The sequence below is a fragment of the Bufo bufo genome, chromosome 3 (assembly GCF_905171765.1).
Source record: "Bufo bufo chromosome 3, aBufBuf1.1, whole genome shotgun sequence".
In the NCBI taxonomy this organism is placed as follows: Eukaryota; Metazoa; Chordata; class Amphibia; order Anura; family Bufonidae; genus Bufo; species Bufo bufo.
The window spans coordinates 180,147,064-180,168,613 of NC_053391.1; positions in this window are offsets into that span (position 1 = coordinate 180,147,064).

Below are 21,550 nucleotides of genomic sequence, written 5' to 3' on the forward strand. Positions count from 1 at the left end.
TGCTCTCTTTTTGGAGGTGATTGTATATGGCGTATGTATTGGTGTTTTTCAGATGACCGTCTTCCTACTACAGGATGTATCGGGGGCGACACATGTTATACTACGGGGGTATGCAGTATCCCACTCAAGTAACCGTGGGCCCCGCAAACGTGTTTTTTGTCATGTATTAATGTCATGTGATATGCCTGTATTTCGTATTTTATCTCCTGTCATATTCTCCATGTCACAATGTGATTTTACATGCAAATATCCTTTACACAGGCCTAGTCAGGGTGCACTACACTCGATTCTCCACAGGATGGAGCAGTGTCAGTGTGTTTAAATAGCTTAGCTCAGACCTAAGTTGGGTTGTGCCGTGTGTGCAGTCCTGTGCAGTTGTGTGCTGTGCAGAGCAGTTCAGTTCCTGGTTGAGGTAAATCCAAACCAGTGCAGATGAGCTCAGGTAAATCCAGGTGAGAGTTCAGTTGAATGCAGTTCTCTCATGAGCCTTCAAGAAAGCAACAGCCATGTAGCTGAATATCTGGAGGAAGGCATATTCCTAGCCTCTCTATTCTGTCCCTGTCGGTTCCATAACCCAGGGTTGAGGCCTACAAGTATTCCTCCTAGAGGTGAGCAATCCACTACTATAGATTGCTCTTCCAGGGTGACCAATGTCTAAACTGTATGCAGCCGAGTTTATAAGGAATTATCACGTTTATGCAAGACAAAGGATTAGCAAGATAGTCATAACCTGAGGACTTATTAAGCACCTTTCTATTTGGTGTAGGAGATAGCTTGAAGCATCTACATCTCCAGTTTAAATCCTGAGGACAGTCAGGCCAACTGTCAGAACAGCATTGGAATAGAAGTTTCAGGATTCAGAAAAGCATCTTTTTATTCAAGGATTAGAATCAGGCCGGAGTTGTTACCAGTGTAAGACTTTCATTATTACCAGCCTAGTCTGAGCAGTAGTTTTCTTATGTATTACAAGAGCCTGTACTTCATTGAGGATTTGCAATTCCCTTTCCCCATAAGCATGGGAGATTGTGCTTAATGCCGGATTGTATCAAGAGACTGTTTAATGCCTATGGATGTATTGTAATCAAGAGTCATCAACAGTAAAGTACCATTTGGAGTTTCACCATGCTTGCCTCAGACTCAGTTCCTCTATTAACACTATAGTAAATGGTTGTACCTCCATCCAAAAGGTACTGGCGTCACGACTACAAGGGACATTGCCACTGGCACATTAATACAGACCACCAAGGGCACCTCAAACCCACATCTGGCCAGTGTCCCTTACACCAGAGTGTGCCCCAGAGAATCCTTGTGCCATCCTCCTTTTCACTTATTCGAGCCTGCCCAGGGACGACATAACCGTGAGTAACCAGAACTGTATTTACCTCGGCCCACCTATTGATCACACCGTGACCTCACACATAATTCCCCTGCAAGGTCTGGCATACCGCATATCCGCCAGCATTGCGGAAAGCGCTAATAAAGGCGGATTAAACCCTTAGATGCTGTGGTCAATACTGATCATGCCATCTATAAAGTTTGCAGAGGAAGGGGATTCCATCTCTGACTCCATTGTGTGTGGATGCTTTTCATGGCAGCCAAAAGCCTTTCAAAGGCCTCTGGGTCTGACATATACGGAAGCCTCAGAGGCCAAGAACCAGGCAATAGGGATGAGCTTGAGGTGCCATATTCGATTTCGCGATATTTCGCGAATATTCGTTAGAATATTCGTATTATATTCGCCGAAATCGAATATTCGTAAGTTTGCCAATATAATGTGGATAATATGCGATTTATTATTCGCGAATTAGCGAATTTCTAAATGTCTTTAGTGTTCAGTGTTCACTGTTCAATTTATACAATAAAGGTTTCGAATATTCTCTATATTGCAATATAAAATCAGACTAATATTATAAAACACAGTTATTGAAATATAGCCTAGCCAATATTAGTAAAAATTAAATTAAAGATTTAGAAAATACTAAAGCACTATATCCGATGTGTTTTTTTAATGACTCGAAATTTTTCGAAAATAGTGCTATATACAAAAATCAAGAATATAGCACTATATTCGAAAAATACGGCATTCCGTATTTTTCGAATAGAGTGCTATATTCTTGATTTTCGTATATAGCGCTATTTTCGAAAAATTTCGAATCATTTCATCAGTCAAGTATTACTATGCTTATTGCTAATGCTTAAAGCTTGTGTGCGGATCGCATGTTGTAAAGACGTTTTTTTTTTTCGCAAAGGCTAGGTTATGTTCCATGACAAGCAACCGTGCCGAGAATTCACTTGACATGTAAAAAGCGTTCAGTTACTCATATAATTTTGACTCTTTCTTATATTGTATGCGAAAATTCGCTACCATTAAATTCGTAAAAAAATTCTGTTCGTGTAATGGTTAGCTGGCTCATCCAATCTACTGTTAGCTGCTTTTGCTTACAGCTTGTGTGCGATTTATAATATGTGAGTTGTTCTAAATGCATTGGGCCTAATAAATTATATTTCTATTATTTTATTAGCTTAAAAGGAAACTAAATTTCGTTTTAACGAATATAGAGGCAAATATTCTTATTCTTCGCGAATTCTCGAAGTTGCGATATTCGCGATAAAAATTCGCAATTCGAATATTCGCGCTCAACACTACCAGGCAACTGTACAGCATGCATTGTACTTCATTGAACCAGCGATCAGACCCTCAAAAGTTGAAGTCCCCCTGGTGGGACAAAAATGAAAAAAAAAAAAAACATGTATTATAAAAAAATAAAAATAAAAGAATCAAATAAAAAAATGATACTCTTTCCACTCATCAAGCCATTTAGTATTGAAAAAAACATAGACATATTAGGTAGCACCGCATCCATAATGACTGGCTATATAAACATATCACATGGACTTCCCCATCAAGCGAACACCGTAAAAAAAGTGCCTTTTTGGTCACCTTGCCTCACAAAAAGCATAATATCGAGAGATCAAAAAGTCATATTTATCCCAATGGTACCAATAAAAATGTCACCTCATCCTACAAAAAATAAACCCCCACAGCAAACCATCGCCTGAAAAATAAAAAAAATATGGCTGTCAGAAAATGGTGACACAAAACATGATTATTTTTTTTTTTTTAAATGCTTTTATTGTATAAAACTGAAAAAAAAATAATAATACACATGTGCTCTTTTACTCCTAAACCCTGCTGTATGTCCAGGCAAAGGATTAGGGCCACATGTAGGGTGTTTATAAAACTAGGAAGCACTGCAATAATAAGATGGCTTGCTTTTCATACTGGCACATGCTGGACTTAACATATTGGGTACTGAAGTGGATAATCTGTAAAAGTTGCAATTTTCACTTTATACTATCTGCTGTGCATTAATTTTTGCAAAGCACTTATGGGATCAAAATGCTCCGTTCACATTTTGGTAAATTCTTTGAGGGGTAAAGTTTCTAAAATGGGGTTCCTTTTTTATTTAAGCCTAGGGCCTCTGCAGTTATCGGTCTGTACTGTATAAACCAGCAAACTAGGTTTCAAATGCACAGGGTGCAACCCTGTTGCATGCCCAAACAGCAGTTTATGACCACATAGGGGGTATTGTCGTATTTAGGAAAAAATATGTAACAAAATTTGTGGGGATTTTTCTCCTGTTACCCCTTGCAAAAATAGAAAATCTGGGGCTAAAGCAATATTTTATTAGAAAAATGTTGAATTGTTGTTGTTTCTTCCCCCTCCACATCCCCTTTTTATTGTTTCAGTGTTACTTACTTCACCCAGAGAAGGTCTTCTGAAGTGGAACTGTGCAGTCCATTCCGGTGTGGTCCATAAGCGGACAGGTCCAGAAGTGGGGAAATTCAAGCTAAATGATTGGATCAAAGCGCCAACGGTGGGAAGATTTGTCTTTAAAATGAGGAGTTCTTGGCGGTCCCATGCCTGTTTGAAGAAGATCTGAAGACATGTGCTGAAGAGGAGAAGATCCGGAAATGGAAGAGCTGCTAAGAACTTTCATCAGAAGAGCGGAGAGCACTGGCGGCGAGCAGTGGCTCAAAGCTGTCTTGCCTTGCCAGAGCCTGCGGCTGCACCTGAACAAGAGAAAGCTGGATCGCTGGAGACGTGCCCAGCGGAGCGACCTGTGACGATGGAGCAAGAGGCTCTTATGGATAGGCCGACCAAGTGTCAGAGGAAGGCTCGGGAGGTGTAATCGCCACCCCTGGACGTCACCAGGAGGAGTGGCGGCAGCATGGGGACGCAGGTAGATCGTCACGCAACATCGAAACTGAAAGCATGGCATCCATGGGGAGGAGCAGCCAGAGCTGCTCTGCATCGCAGGATAGACAGAGGCAACACTCCAGGAGGGAGCAAGTAAGAAGAAGAGACAGTAGGTTGGAGTGCTAGCGCAGCCTGCTACAGCCATGGAGGACACAGGATGTGGTCAAGCACCAATGGATTACAATGGTTCTCAAGCTTCAAGGGGAATTAATTTGGATTTACAAATGTCTAGTGGTGACAGCAGCAAGCTGTCACACTCTTCCTCTGGAGGACACCAGGAGGCTGGAGCGAGTGGTGAAAACATCAATGTGCAGTCTGTCTCTTACTCGGATTTATTTACCGTTTTAAAAAAAAGTTATTTTCTCTTTTTTTTGTTTAGAGTGTTGCTACACCTTCTGTTTGCTTGGTTAAACCGCCCAGCAATATTTCTGTTGTTCAGTTAGTTAAGAATTCTCCTGTTAGTAATTTAGCTGTTACTAGTTTACTGAATTTAGCTAAAGGTGATGGGGTGGTAGAGACATATGCCAAGGCGGCCATGACTTGTGAAGTCTCACCTTTGGGTTTTCATTTAGCTACTATTGTTAAAGAGCGTATTTGGCGTTTAGAGTTCCTTGACATTTTGTCTCTGTCATCTAAAGAGCATTTAGTACTTTCAGAGAACAAAGAAGAGAAAGATGATGACAGAAAGCATACTTTACCAAAGTTCTTTAACAACTGGCTGCAAGGTTTTTGTATATGAATAAATAGTATAAAATACAAACTCAGTAGGGAAATGCAAGAGAATGTGGATGAAAGCCCCCCAGACCAGTACATATGTAGTTAAGGCTGCATGCAGCCTGTATTTGTGGGCGGGGTCAGGTCACTCCTTTTAAACCCCCGCTCCTGGGTTCTCTTCGCCACGCACGCCGTCTTCGTACACTCCCCGGCAGCTTACATCACTTCCGGTACGCACGCTGTCCAGGTAAGTTGTGGCGCACGCCACGCGAACTATCGTTTCTACCCCAGTTTTTTCTCCCACGTACGACTCACCCTACCCGCTCCTGGTGCCTGTTCATCTGAGTTCCCTCCATCTCCGGTCGGTCCGCTGCTGCTCCACGGCGCGTCCGTCCTATCGCGAGAGGACGTGCGCATGTTCGCCGCCCTCGCTCCGGAGCTCTGCGGCTAACATCACGCGCCCTCCTCCACTTGGGGGGAGGGGGGCCCCACACCACATGCATACCCTGAGGACTCAGTTCCCCCCCCTCCCCCCACACGACATCTTCTTGTTCCACACTGGCACGGGGTGAAGGACAGTACTGCTCCAACATGTCGTTTGTGCCATGGATTAAGCTGAGCGCTACCTATGTAACAAACTAGGTATAAACGGTACATACAGTCCGTGCATAGTTGTAGTCACCGGCACATCATATGTAGGTCATCCACCATGTTGTCAGGTCTGTTGTTTTCTCAAATAAAAAAGTTAAAAAATTTTTTTAAAGGGAATGTTCAGGTATCCTCGGTTTTTCTGCCTCCACTCAGATACTGACCAGCGGGTCCGGAAGACCATCTCCGTTCCTGCCAGCCGCTCATTCTGGCGCAATCCTGTGGCCTGTCTATCCTGTTTTATTACAGCTGGTACTGGGCCATGCGGCACTCTGCAACTTACCTGGCCTGCTTGTTCCCAGCGGTCATACTTCGTCACTAAGACTCCTTTATTTCGCCGCGTCCAGCGAGCCCTGGTCACTCGTAAGTTAATACCTCACATTTGTGTCCTCTTCTCAGGTTCCTTTAGAGTTCGTGGTTTTGCTGCATCGTGTTCTTGACCTCCTGACATCTCAGGTTTAGGTATTGGGATGGGTTCTTACGCCTATTGCTAATAAAAAAATAAAAAAATAAAATCTTTTTCCTACAGGCACTTCTGAGGGTCCCTGCCAGTCAGTCGAGTGGATTTCTTAGGCCTGAGGGTCTTTCAGGTAGGTTTTTGTGTTGCACTACGCTTTTCCGCAGTTCACCCGCTAGCACTATGGTCTCCCTCACCTTAGGCGTTCAGGTGATGTTTTCTGTCCGTCTTAGCCTGAAGCGTTCAGGTGTCTTCCCTGTCCATCTTTGCCTGAAGCGTTCAGGTGTCTTCCCTGTCCATCTTTGCCTGAAGCATTCAGGTGTCTTCCCTGTCCATCTTTGCCTGAAGCGTTCAGGTGTCTTCCCTGTCCATCTTTGCCTGAAGCGTTCAGGTGTCTTCCCTGTCCATCTTTGCCTGAAGCGTTCAGGTCTCTTCCCTGTCCATCGTTGCCTGAAGCGTTCAGTAGTGTTGAGCGCGAATATTCGAATTGCGAATTTTTTTCTCGAATATCGCAATTTCGAGATTTCGCGAATATTTAGAATATCGTTCTATATATTCGCGAAATAGAATATTCGTTTTTTTTCTTTTTTTTTTTATTATATTTTTTTCTTTCCCACTTCCCTAAAGTTGTTCTTACCTGTCCTTTGGATTCCTGGCTTCCTGGCTGCTCCAGTCAGTGGCGTTTTCAACTTACTGCTATATTCCATATTAGCTAAATTACAATCTAATCTATATGTGTATTTTACGAAATTTCGCAATAGTCGCAATTGCGATGCGAGTAATATAACACGAAATATTCGCATGAAGATTTCAACTTAGCACTGCTATACTCCATATTCTAGCCTAATATGGAATATAGCTGTGCTAAGTTAGCACTGCTATATTCCATATTAGGCTAGAATATGGAGTATAGCTGTGCTAAGTTGAAATCTTCATGCGAATATTTCGTGTTATATTAGTCGCATCGCAATTTCGACTTTTTCAAATGTTCTTAATATTGCTCTAACTTCGTCTTTTAGAAATTTCGTAATATTGCTCTAACTTCGTCTCTTAGAATATTACGAATATTCTAAAAGACGAAGTTAGAGCAATATTACGAAATTTCGTAAAATACACATATAGATTGTAATTTAGCTAATATAGTGCTATAATCCCTTTTTTTTCCTGTAATTTTTTTTGCCTCTTCTGAACTTAAGTTTTGTAAAATATGTACACTATTAAAAATTATTACTATAGCAGTATATTAGCTTAAATACAATCTATGTGTATTTTACGAAATTTCGTAATATTGCTCTAACTTCATCTTTTAGAATATTACGAATATTCTAAAAGACGAAGTTAGAGCAATATTAAGAACATTTGCAAAAGTCGAAATTGCGATGCGAGTAATATAACACGAAATAGTCGCATGAAGATTTCAACTTAGCACAGCTATATTCCATATTCTAGCCTAATATGGAATATAGCAGTGCTAACTTAACACAGCTATATTCCATATTAGGCTAGAATATGGAATATAGCAGTGCTAAGTTTAAATCTTCATGCGACTATTTCGTGTTATATTACTCGCATCGCAATTTCGACTTTTGCAAATGTTCTTAATATTGCTCTAACTTCGTCTTTTAGAATATTCGTAATATTCTAAGAGACGAAGTTAGAGCAATATTACGAAATTTCGTAATATACACATATTAGCCTAGCCATAGTCATTAGCATAGGAACGTTGCCTTATACTATCAAGATAAATTTTCGCAATATGCGAAAAATAATTTCGCGATAATTGGAATAATTGCGAATATTCGATTTCGACGAATATAACACGAATATTCATGCGAATATTCGCGAAATATCGCGAAACCGAATATGGCACCTCCCGCTCATCACTAGCGTTCAGGTGTCTTCCCTGTCCATCTTTGCCTGAAGCGTTCAGGTGTCTTCCCTGTCCATCTTTGCCTGAAGCGTTCAGGTGTCTTCCCTGTCTTTTCAGCCCGAAGCGTTCTGGTAACACGACTCACCTCCCCAACCTGAAGCGTTCAGGTCAAACCGCTCTACTCGACCTGGAACGTCCAGGTCTCCTTCTTGCTGCAGTAACCATGTCTCCTCCTCCTGGTACTTTGGACACCCTTCGGCATCTTACTTTCCTCCCTAGCTGTGTGTTCGCTTGGCTCTCGGGAGCCTCTTCTGGGTTTCCTGCCTCACCCATCCAACGTCACTCTGTTTTTTCGTGTCAAACCTGCACGTCGGTGCGTCCATCCTTTCGTCCATCTAAGCCACAACTGGTTGTTATATCCGGTCCCGCCTAACTCACTCACGTCAGCTCCTGACTTTTACAGTCCCCAGGGCGAGTCTGGTCTCATCCGTCAAGCCTCAAGCGGTAAGGCAAGGGTGTCGAGTCTGCAGACACAGGTACGTTCCCAATTATGTTTCCTCGTGAGCTTAGTAAATACGGAACACGGTCCTCGTGTCCTCTCCAGCTGCCATGTTTTGTCTTTAAATTTCAGGTCCTACATAAGGTCTCTTCAAGGTCTTCCGAGCCATGTCTCAGGTGTCAGATGTGGATGACACATTGTCCCTCCTGGGTACCTCGGTCTCTGGTCAAGGCGGCCCAGAGTCCCTCAGGAGATGGACCGTACCAAAACTCGTCGCCGAATTGCACAGAAGGGGCATCAGGCATCCAGCGTCCAGCGTCGGCACGAAAAGCCGAACTATACAGGCTGTTGATGTTGGAACCTGGTCCTTTAGAAGGGGAAGATTCGTCCCTATCCATTCAGCAATCTCTGGTGCAGTTGCAGGCCACCATGGATTCCCTCGCCTCTTCCGTGGCTGACATCAGGGCCAGGGTGGTGGACTTGGAATCCAGAACACTGTCGACATCCCAGGCGGTGGTCCCTCTCTCCGACCCTTCTTCATATCAGCTACCGGCTCCAGGTACGGCTCCAGCAGTTCCAGTGGTAGCACCAGCCCACTTCGTGCCGGACAACATCAGGAAAGACATCTTGGCAGGAAAGGATGTGAACCTGGCTTCAATTCTTATAGCATCCCATGATACCACTGACAACAAGACCTTTGATTGCGGGGAAATCTCGGTTGTCCTTAGGGCCAAGGATGCCCGTCTCAACCGTAAGCTTGATTACCACCGCTCCTTCTCAGCTAAAGCCGCCGCCGCACTAACTCAATTTCAGTTTTCTGTTAACTGGGCCACTCTGGATATGGAGTTATTCTGCCGGCATTTCGCCGGTCTCCGGGCCCCCTCCTGTTCGACTTGCCAGTCGATCTTCCATTCGACGGAGTGGTGTCCTCAAGCAGCCACGGCTCAACAAGATAGGGTCACCCCCGGCCCCTCCGGTGTCTCTCGCAGCCCCTCCTCCATGGACAAGTTAGGTAGACCCATTGTCTATCTTGGCAACAGCCAAGTTTGTAATAATTTTAACTTTGGCACTTGTCTCTTCAGTGGCTGCAGGGCCCTGCACATCTGCACCATTTGCTTCAGGGCTCACCCCAGGTCCACATGTCCAAAGAGGTTTTCCAAACAGCTATGACTAGCCGACTGCAATATTGATCTTTTGGCTTTCTTGTTGCGGGAGCATCCGGCTCCGGGATTTGTGGACTCCTTGATTTCCGGCCTCTGCTTCGGCTTCGACACTGGGATGGTGGAACTTCCCCACGCTAACTGGGTGCGCGACAATCTTCAGTCGGCCAGGTCGGATCCCGCTGTTGTTCAGGAGCTCCTGAACTCGGAGGTTGAGAAGGGGTTCCTGCTGGGCCCATTCAACCTGATTCCATTTTCTCGTTGGCGGATCAGCCCCATAGGAGTTGTATCAAAGAAAGATTCCAATAAAAAACGCTTGATATACGACCTCTCAGCCCCTCATGATTCCGTCATCCCCAGCATCAATTCATTAATTCCATCTGAAGAGTTTGCCATGAGGTATGCGTCCATTGACGAGGCCATTGCTCTCATCCTCAGGGCTGGGAAAGGCGCCTGGTTGTCTAAAACTGACATCGCAGACGCATTCAAACTACTTCCAATCGCTCCACATTTATGGCAATTTTATGGCATTCAATGGGAGAACAGGTTTTATTTTGCTAATCGGTTGACCTTCGGCTCTAAGAGCAGCCCATGGTTGTTCGACCAATTGGCTCAGGCTTTACACTGGATTCTGATCCAACACGTCAGTACTCCAGCGGTCATCCACTACCTAAACGACTTTCTCCTCATAGAACAACCACGATGCCACCCGTCAGGGCTTCACTCCCTCCTGGAGCTCTTTTCCTCCTTACGCATTCCCATTTCGCAGGGCAAGACCTCTGGTCCTGACACCTCCATCACCTTCCTGGGCATTATCCTGGATTCTGACAGGATGGAAGCCAGGCTACCGGAAGTCAAGTTGGCCAAAATCCGCGAAGCCGTTTCCAGGGCTCTAGCATCTTCCCAGTTGACCAAAGTAGAGTTGCAGTCCATTCTGGGTAGATTAAATTTCGCCTTAAGGGTGATGCCCCAGGGTAGGGCCTTCATTTCACGTCTGCTCTCGCTCCTCCCAGCAGCCCAAGAAACCCGACACCATTGTCCACTTAGACAGGGCAGCCATGGCAGACTTACGCATGTGGGACAACTTCCTTTCAGCATGGAACGGGATAGCCTGTTCGTCCCTTCCTGGACTCAATCTTCAGCTAGGGTGTTTTCTGATGCCGCGGCTTCCCGGGGGTTCGCAGCAATCTTCGGGTCCCACTGGTTAGCGGGACCTTGGCTGCCTCAGATCAGTACTGATCCTCCGGCCCTTAGTTCTTCTCCATTTCTGGAATTTTATCCCGTCGTGGCAGCTGCCGCAATCTGGGGTCACCTTTGGGCCAATTCCAGTGTTATGTTTATTTCAGACAGTCAAGACTTGGTGGACATCATCACCAAGGGTCGGGCTAAGTCGGCAAAAATCATGTCCCTCCTGCGTAAACTGGTCTGGCTGTCCATGATTAACAATTTCCATTTCTCATGTTCCCACATTTCAGGTGTTAGCAACACTGCGGCTGATGCTTTATCTCAATTCAATTTTCACACGTTTTTTCAGGAATGTCCAGAAGCCGACCAGACCGGGGCACGGATTCCCAGATTCAGCGACCTAATGTTGGATTAAGGTCACTGTTGGCTACGGCCAAGGACCTCATGCACCGATCCCTCTCTGTCAACACGGCCCGCAATTACCGCACCGGTTGGAAGCTTTTTTCAAAATTCACCATAGATCATCCCCAACGGGATACAGCTTTCACACCCTATATCATGGCTTTCATGGGCTATTGTCATGTCAACCTTAAATTGGCACCCAGCACCATCCGTTTGTACCTCGCCAGGGTGCAGCATTTCTTGGTGCTGCAAGATCCAGAGCATCGCTCTGCGTTCACGTCTCAAGCCGTCAAAGCCACGCTCAGGGGCATTGAGAAGAGCAGTAGGGATACGACCCCTTCCCGACGGCCGGTCTCCGGCGGACTGTTTAGGCAGCTTTCAGCAATCCTAGATGGAAATCCTTTTGGCCCTTCCTTCAGTCTGGTTATCAAGGCCGCAATGTATTTGAGCTTCTATGGCTTCCTGCGCCCTGGAGAGTTCTCCGTCACTTCCCCAATGGCGACCTTCCTGAAGAGGAAACAACTATCCTGGAACCTGGATCACTTTGTCTTAAGCCTTCCTTCCACAAAGACGTCTCAGACCGGTCCTCCTATACAGATTCGCTTCTTTGAATCCAAGAACGACTGGTGTCCGGTTCTCGTACTTCGACACCTCTTAAACACCATACTATCTCCGGACCCTGAATCACCTTTACTTCCATTCCAAGGGAAGCCCCTATCCACGCGGCAATTTGTATCCCACATCAGGTCCCTGGTCACAGGGTTAGGGGTGGACCTCAAGACAATAACCGGGCATTCCTTCCGCATCGGAGCGGCATCTGCAGCCTCCAAACACAGAACACCTCCGCACGTCATACGTCACATGGGTAGGTGGAGATCTGCATGTTTTGCCCGGTACATCCCGGATCCGCAATCAGAAACCCGTGAAGTTTTCCTTTCGTTGGCTTTGTAATGTATATTAAATGACATTGCTTTTTCCCTACTCAGTGTCTTTTTGGCCCTCTTTTAGGCCTGCCCACGTGACGTGGCTCCAGGCACACATCAGACACTGTTAGGGTCCCTTCCCTCTATCCTACAGACCGTAGCCACGGACACAAGTAGTTAAGGCTGCATGCAGCCTGTATTTGTGGGCGGGGCCAGGTCACTCCTTTTAAACCCCCGCTCCTGGGTTCTCTTCGCCACGCACGCCGTCTTCGTACACCCCACCCTCGTTCCCCCCCCTTTTTTCTTTCCTGTCTTTTTTACTCTACCTAGGGTTGGCCCTCTTTTAGGCCTGCCCACGTGACGTGGCTCCAGGCACACATCAGCCACTGTTAGGCTCCCTTCCCTCTATCCTACGGACCGTAGCCACGGACACAAATAAATAAATAATAATATTTGTATCAAATTGCCAAACGTGCGAAACGGACGTCGGGCCACCCCCCATTCACCAGGTTCAGTATTTATATGTGTTATGTACTGCATATGCCACTATTGCTGCCTATCTGTGTCACTGGGTTTATGCTGTTTTCTCTGTATACTGATATGCTCATTAGTCACCTCAATCCACCCAGGTGTGGCTGTCGCAGCTTGTGGTGAGGTTGTGCACTTAATGAGCTGACAGACATGTGAGCGCATTTAATTTTTCATCTTTATTTATACAGTGCCCAGTGTAGCATATGGGCAGTGGCAATTTGATACAAATATTATTATTTATTTATATATGTACTGGTCTGGGGGGCTTTCATCCACATTCTCTTGCATTTCCCTACTGAGTTTGTATTTTATACTATTTATTCATTTTTGTCAGTATGCATATATGTTAAATAAAGATTTTGTATGAACATTACCGCTGGTGTGTTGTGCAATTATAGGAGTTCATATTCTGCGGCCGTGCGGCATATATGTTGGCTGTTTCAGCCTTTTTTTGGGTATAAGGTTTTTGTATATACAGTCAGGTCCATAAATATTGGGACATCGACACAATTCTAACATTTTTGGTTCTATACACCACCACAATGGATTTGAAATGAAACAGACAAGATGTGCTTTAACTGCAGACTGTCAGCTTTGATTTGAGGGTATTTACATGCAAATCAGGTGAACGGTGTAGGAATTACAACAGTTTGCATATGTGCCTCCCACTTGTTAAGGAACCAAAAGTAATGGGACAGAATAATAATCATAAATCTAATTTTCACTTTTTAATGCATGGTTGCAAATCCTTTGCAGTCAATTACAGCCTGAAGTCTGGAACGCATAGACATCACCAGACGCTGGGTTTCATCCCTGGTGATGCTCTGCCAGGCCTCTACTGCAACTGTCTTTAGTTCCTGCTTGTTCTTGGGGTATTTTCCCTTCAGTTTTGTGTTCAGCAAGTGAAATGCATGCTCAATCGGATTCAGGTCAGGTGATTGACTTGGCCATTGCATAACATTCTACTTCTTTCCCTTAAAAAAACTCTTTGGTTGCTTCTGCAGTATGCTTTGGGTCATTGTCCATCTGCACTGTAAAGCGCCGTCCAATGAGTTCTGAAGCATTTGGCTGAATATGAGCAGATAATATTGCCCGAAACACTTCAGAATTCATCCTGCTGCTTTTGTCAGCAGTCACATCATCAATAAATACAAGAGAACCAGTTCCTTTGGCAGCCATACATGCCCACGCCATGACACTACCACCACCATTCTTCACTGATGAGGTGGTATGCTTAGGATCATGAGCAGTTTCTTTGCTTCTCCATACTCTTCTCTTCCCATCACTCTGTTACAAGTTGATCTTGGTCTCATCTGTCCATAGGATGTTGTTCTAGAACTGTGAAGGCTTATTTAGATGTCGTTTGGCAAACTCTAATCTGATTGTTGACTTTGACACACATACACCTACCTCCTGGAGAGTGTTCTTGATCTGGCCAACTGTTGTGAAGGGTGTTTTCTTCACCAGGGAAAGAATTCTTCTGTCATCCACCACAGTTGTTTTTCGTGGTCTTCCGGGATTTTTGGTGTTGCTGAGCTCACCTGTGCATTCCTTCTTTTTAAGAATGTTCCAAACAGTTGTTTTGGCCACGCCTAATGTTTTTGATATCTCTCTGATGGGTTTCTTTTCTTTTTTCAGCCTAATGATGGCTTGCTTCACTGATAGTGACAGCTCTTTGGATCTCATCTTGAGAGTTGACAGCAACAGATTCCAAATGCAAATAGCACACTTGAAATGAACTCTGGACCTTTTATCTGCTCATTGTAATTGGGATAATGAGGGAATAACACACACCTGGCCATGGAACAGCTGAGAAGCCAATTGTCCCATTACTTTTGGTCCCTTAACAAGTGGGGGGCACATATGCAAACTGTTGTAATTCCTGTTCACCTGATTTGGATGTAAATACCCTCAAATTAAAGCTGACACTCTGCAGTTAAAGCACATCTAATTCGTTTCATTTGAAATACATTGTGGTGGTGTATAGAGCCAAAAATCTGAGAATTGTGTCGATGTCCCAATATTTATGGACCTGACTTGTATGCAGCCGTGTTAGGTGCGAAGTTCCAGCATTTGGACATTGTACTGGAGGCTTACCAGAACTTTGGAGGTAATGCCTGGTACAATTATGATGAGATGTTCCATCAAAAGTTGGCGGTACATCATTCATTGCATTTTGGAACTAAAGATGTGGGTTTATGAATTAATTTGATGATCCAACAAAGGTCGACTCATTTTAAGCAGTCAAATACCAATCTGAGAACTTTACGAAAGGGTGTCTGCTTCACTTACAATGAGTCGTCCTGCAAGTGGCTAAATAACTGCAGATACAAACATGAGTGTTCCTTTTGTGGTAGAGTATATGCCATGGTCAGGTGTTTTAAAAGGAACAATGCCTCCTCTCAGGAACAGCAGCAACTCAATGTTAGGAAGCGAATTTCCAAAAGCATTGACACCAGTGAAGCTTGTAGAAATGCTTCCATGGTTAGAGCGTTACCCAAATCAGGAGAAAGCTGAGTTGTTAAAGACAGGTTTTTAGAAGGATTTGATGTGCCAGAATTTAAAGGTCAGGTTTGTATAATTTGTAAATAATTTGAAATTGGTTCAGTTATTCAAGGATGTTCAGGTTAAATTGCTGCTGGTAGGGTTATGCGTCCATTTGAAGTTCCTCCATAAAAAAATATTTGTTTATCCCCGTTGGGTATTGTTCCAGGTGAATTCAGACTTATACATCATCTATTGTATCCAGTCAAGTCTTCTTTGAATGATGAGGTGACTGTCTGAATCCACTGTGGGGTATGCTTTGTTCGATCAGGCTGTTGATATGTTGAGGGGTTATGGTTAGAATGCGTTATTGGCTAAGGCTGACATAAAATCAGCTTTCAGACTATTACCTATTAAGCCTAGTGGCTTAATTCACTAGGTTTTCAGTTTGAAGGTCAGCATATCTTTGATGTTTACCCATGGGGTTTTCAAAGGCTTGCAATTATTTAGAATCTTTTTCATGGTTTGTCCATTGGGTGAATGAGTCAGAAACAAGTGACGGGGGTATATTGAATTACCTTGATGATTTTTTTATGTATAGTTACCCCGGGTTCTGGATTGTGTTTACAGTTGTTAAATAAGTTCATGGAGATTGCTGACTTGTTTGGTATATCGATGCCTATGGACAAGCTAGATAGATTGTGAGCATTGCTGGTTTTAATGTTGGCTAAGAAAAGATGACGTTAAAAGAAAGGCAGTCATTGTTGGGGCAACTCAATTTTTCCAGTCAGATTATTGCGATTGGTCAGGTTTTTTCCCAAACAGTTGTATTTCTTTGTAAAAGGTTTAAAGTCGTCTTATGCAAATATTTGATTGACAAAGGATTTAAAGGAGGATTTAGGTATTTGGTTGGAATTTTTAGTCTTGTGCTTTCTCTTCCCCTCCACATCCCATTTTTATCTTCTTAGTGGTACTTACTTCACCCATAGAAAGGTCTTCTGAAGTGGAACTGTGTGGTCCATTTTGGTTTGGACTGGTCCAGAAACTGGAAAATTCAAGCCAGATGATTGGATGAAAGCGCCAACGGCGGGAAGGTTTGCCTTTAAAATGAAGCGTTCTGGGTGGTCCGATGCCTGTTTAAAGAAGATCTGAAGACCTGCCCTCACTTCCCCTTATTAAAAAAAAAAATTCTTGTTATACTCTCTTGCAATGTTTTCTTAGAGGGAGTTAATGCTGGGTGGACTGGTTCATTTTTCAGATGTTGGTTTTATTAATGTGAGTGTTTATTATTTTATTGTTTTTGATATATTTATTGGTGATTAATTTATTTATTCTTTAGGATTACCAATAATAAAACATTGTGGTCAAAATTTTATTCCAAAAAGAGCTATGGTGTTGTGTCTTTATTTCTATTTAATAAAGTTTATATATTTTGGTATAAATATTTAGCGAATGTGGCTTGAGGCACAATGTGTGCCGCAGGCCTAAAGTGTTCTGTGGCTTACAAGATGCCAGTGGGCCTCATGCTAGTTTTGCCTCTGACAGAGATTATTCTGTTACTGCTATCACCGCCTGTGAAAGGATATACAGGGAGTGCAGAATTATTAGGCAAGTTGTATTTTTGAGGATTAATTTTATTATTGAACAACAACCCTGTTCTCAATGAACCCAAAAAACTCATTAATATCAAAGCTGAATATTTTTGGAATTAGTTTTTAGTTTGTTTTTAGTTTTAGCTATTTTAGGGGGATATCTGTGTGTGCAGGTGACTATTACTGTGCATAATTATTAGGTAACTTAACAAAAAACAAATATATACCCATTTCAATTATTTATTTTTACCAGTGAAACCAATATAACATCTCAACATTCACAAATATACATTTCTGACATTCCAAAACAAAACAAAAACAAATCAGTGACCAATATAGCCACCTTTCTTTGCAAGGACACTCAAAAGCCTGCCATCCATGGATTCTGTCAGTGTTTTGATCTGTTCACCATCAACATTGCATGCAGCAGCAACCACAGCCTCCCAGACACTGTTCAGAGAGGTGTACTGTTTTCCCTCCTTGTAAATCTCACATTTGATGATGGACCACAGGTTCTCAATGGGGTTCAGATCAGGTGAACAAGGAGGCCATGTCATTAGATTTTCTTCTTTTATACCCTTTCTTGCCAGCCACGCTGTGGAGTACTTGGACGCGTGTGATGGAGCATTGTCCTGCATGAAAATCATGTTTTTCTTGAAGGATGCAGACTTCTTCCTGTACCACTGCTTGAAGAAGGTGTCTTCCAGAAACTGGCAGTAGGACTGGGAGTTGAGCTTGACTCCATCCTCAACCCGAAAAGGCCCCACAAGCTCATCTTTGATGATACCAGCCAAAACCAGTACTCCACCTCCACCTTGCTGGCGTCTGAGTCGGACTGGAGCTCTCTGCCCTTTACCAATCCAGCCACGGGCCCATCCATCTGGCCCATCAAGACTCACTCTCATTTCATCAGTCCATAAAACCTTAGAAAAATCAGTCTTGAGATATTTCTTGGCCCAGTCTTGACGTTTCAGCTTGTGTGTCTTGTTCAGTGGTGGTCGTCTTTCAGCCTTTCTTACCTTGGCCATGTCTCTGAGTATTGCACACCTTGTGCTTTTGGGCACTCCAGTGATGTTGCAGCTCTGAAATATGGCCAAACTGGTGGCAAGTGGCATCTTGGCAGCTGCACGCTTGACTTTTCTCAGTTCATGGGCAGTTATTTTGCGCCTTGGTTTTTCCACACGCTTCTTGCGACCCTGTTGACTATTTTGAATGAAACGCTTGATTGTTCGATGATCACGCTTCAGAAGCTTTGCAAGATATCTGCAAGATATCTCACTATTTTTGACTTTTCTGAGCCTGTCAAGTCCTTCTTTTGACCCATTTTGCCAAAGGAAAGGAAGTAGCCTAATAATTATGCACACCTAATATAGGGTGTTGATGTCATTAGACCACACCCCTTCTCATTACAGAGATGCACATCAACTAATATGCTTAATTGGTAGTAGGCTTTCGAGCCTATACAGCTTGGAGTAAGACAACATGCATAAAGAGGATGATGTGGTCAAAATACTCATTTGCCTAATAATTCTGCACGCAGTGTATATATATATAAGCAGAAGAATAAGGCAGCACTCTGGTCTTCCAGTGAATAGGTGGATACTTTATTACACCTAACAGCTGTTGGATGTAATGAGGTATCCACCTATTCACTGGAAGACTGGAGTGCCGCCTTATTCTTCTGCTTTATAATCATCGTTCTACGTCCTTGGAACAATTGGGGATTTGCACCTGGCATCAGAGGAGGGCTGCTGTTTACTTTTTTCTATATATATATATATATATATATATATATATATATATATAGTGGGGTTTTGCTCTGGTAGACAGGATTAGCGGACGCAGTATAAAGGCAACAACAAGTTCTTTGGATCAAACAGTTTAGTGTTTTATTCACACTTTAGGCAAGTGACAAAACAAGCAGTCATATTCAAACAAAAAGTCACCTTGCAGTGCTAGTGGTAATTCACACCATGCGGCAATTCTGCCTCAAAGAGTCCTTGGTGATAGCAGCACCAACCTGTTTTCACGCCAAACAGGTAGCAAGCCTACATCCAGACACAAGGCTCCCAGATCCCAACACAGAGACATGGCTTCTGAGCCCAGCTGCCTTTTTAAGGACGGCCAGGTGCTGCCAAAACTCAGACCGGCATTTAAAATACGGTCCAGTATTTGACATCACCTGGCTGTAAATCAGCCTAGCAGCACATGCTGGGAGGAAAATACCTGTTTTCCCAGACCAAACCTCTCACTGTGTCACAATATATATATATATATATATATATATAGAGAGAGAGAGAAAAGAGAGACAGAAAGATGCTGTCATGGCCTTTGCTGTGTGCGCCGTGACACTGGTGCCATGCTTGCTGCTGCCGGTGGCAACGTGTTGCTGTTATGGCATGTGGTGGCAGTGTCTTGGCTTTGGCTGTGTGCGCCGTGACATGGTTGCCACGCATGCTGTTGCGGGTGGCAACGTAGTGGCTGGTGTGTGCACTTCACCTTTAAGTTGTAGCCTTCCCCTGTCTGGTGCTGGAGGGGTTAACTTCCTTGCTGGGTGTGGTTGCTGGGTGCTTCTTATACCTGTGGCTTAAGGCCAGGAGTCAGTTGTACTCCAGCCTTGGTGTGTGCTGGAGTTATGCTCCTTGTCTGGATGTTCCTTTTTCCAGTATGAGGGCCACCTAGTGGGACATCAAGGTCTTTTAGCAATGTCATCCCTATGTCTTCTCCATGTCTCCACCCATCCTTATGTGTCTATGTTTGGTGTGAGTTTATGTTCAGGGTTTGGTGTCTCGTCTTGTTGTAGTTACATGTCTGGTAAGTTGGTGTTTTATGTCCAGCATGTATGCAAGTCGTACCCTGTTAGTTGTACCTCCGGAAGGAGGCTCCATGGTTTCCCGGAGGGGTGAACCGGAAGCCAAGTCTGGGTGCTGTTGCTTAAATGCTGGTTCCTGTGTGTCAGTACGTAACTGCATCCGCTTGGTGTTTGGATTGCAGTACGTTTGTATGGGTTCTAGTTTACCTTGGTGTGGTGTTTATCTGTCATTCCACTTGGCTTCCTTTCCCTGCTGCTAGGCCATTTGAGACTCCTGTTCATCCGTGTCTGGGAAGAACAGGTCGTCTCTCCCCTGCTCCTATGTGAGGGATTATCAGGGCGACTCAGAGCCAAAGGTATCGTGGGTATAAGCCGTCCTACCATCCAGGTCCGCTCATACGGTGAGGAGTTAGGGTGAGGATTAGGGACGCTGTAGGAGGTGACCTGCTCCCTGATCCTGGCATCCTGGCCTAGCTGCTTCCCTATTATACCTTACATTGTACGGTGGGGGGGGGGGGGGGGGGTTTTCCCCACTCCCCACGTGACGGATGCTTAGAAATATATTTAAAACCTCATAAGGTTTGTCAGCATCCAAAGTAGTTCTAAAGCCCCTGAAGCAAATTTAAACTGTTGCCCAGCATGTGCCAGTTGATGTCCCAGCCAAGCACTTAAAGGAACATATTTGAGCTAAGTGGAACTGCACACATTGGCTAATTGGTAACCAGGTACCCGACCCTGAAGAAAACATCCCCATGCGTAGTGCTCTCAGTGTTCCAGTCACTACCCACTAAGGGACACCGGAAAAATCACCAGTTGTTCCCTATAATATAAAGCTCAGGCCTGGGAGCAGTGACTGTCGATGTCATGGAAAAGTTCTGTCAGAAGATTAAGCCCCACTTTTGAAGATTAAGTAGCCTGCCCGGAATGGCTGGCTGTTGCTAGGTTTGAGCCACTGACCTTGTACGACCTCTAGGAACTGAAATTTAGGCACCAGGAAAACCGTTGGTTGGTACCTGTGGAACCGCCTAGTGAGTTGGACCACTATTATCACTCACATTATCTGAATTCAAGCATGTTTACACATTTGCATTGACTGTGCAGTAAAGGATCTCTGCTCCATCTCATTTTATCTGGTTACCTGGAGATCTGGTTTTATCACTGTATGATATGTAATGGATCCTCACTCCCAAGGAAGACCACCCAAAGAGGAGAATTTAAAAAATAAATATAATTACTGTATTTCATTCAGTGCCTCAAATCTATTATCACAGCAATCACTATGAAAGAGACACTGAAAATGGCACATCCCCGTCTCATGAAGTCACCCCACAGCACTCAGGAGAGGAAAACCTCCTGTGGTGAAAACCTCTATGGAACCATGGTTGGAGGACTGCCATTAAAGGGGTTCATCAAGTGGCATTTATTATATAGAGAAAGTTACTACAAGCCACTTACTAATGTATTGCCATATTGCCTCCTTTGCTGGCTGGATTTATTTTTCCATCACATTATACACTGCTCGTTTCCACGGTTATGAACACCCTGCAATCCATCAGCGTTGGCCGTGTTTGATCCGAATTAATGCGTGGCGAATCGCGTTAAAAATGTCTATTTCCTGGCTGGGGAGAGCCTTTATAGTGGTGTAGAACACTGTGCCTTGCAGTAACACGCATAGGGAGTCTGCTTTGGTAGTGAAATAATACTGTGAGTCCTTATGACATGCAGGTGACAGGCATCACTCTTAGAATCACTGCACACTTCACTTATTTGGGCAGTCACGGAGCCAAAACTGACCAAATAACTCAAATATGAACTCTTACAGGTCGATGTTAGCGCCAGGTATAAAGAACCGTGCAGAGGCCCAAGATCCTACTGTAGCGTGAAAGAGTGCACTCCTTTTACACCGTCGTCAGCTGATTCCATATAGATGTCTACAGAAAGCTTAAACAAGTAGAGCCCCCTGACAGAGTGGCGAGGGTGTCAGCAGTAAGTTTGTGTTGACGTCACCGATA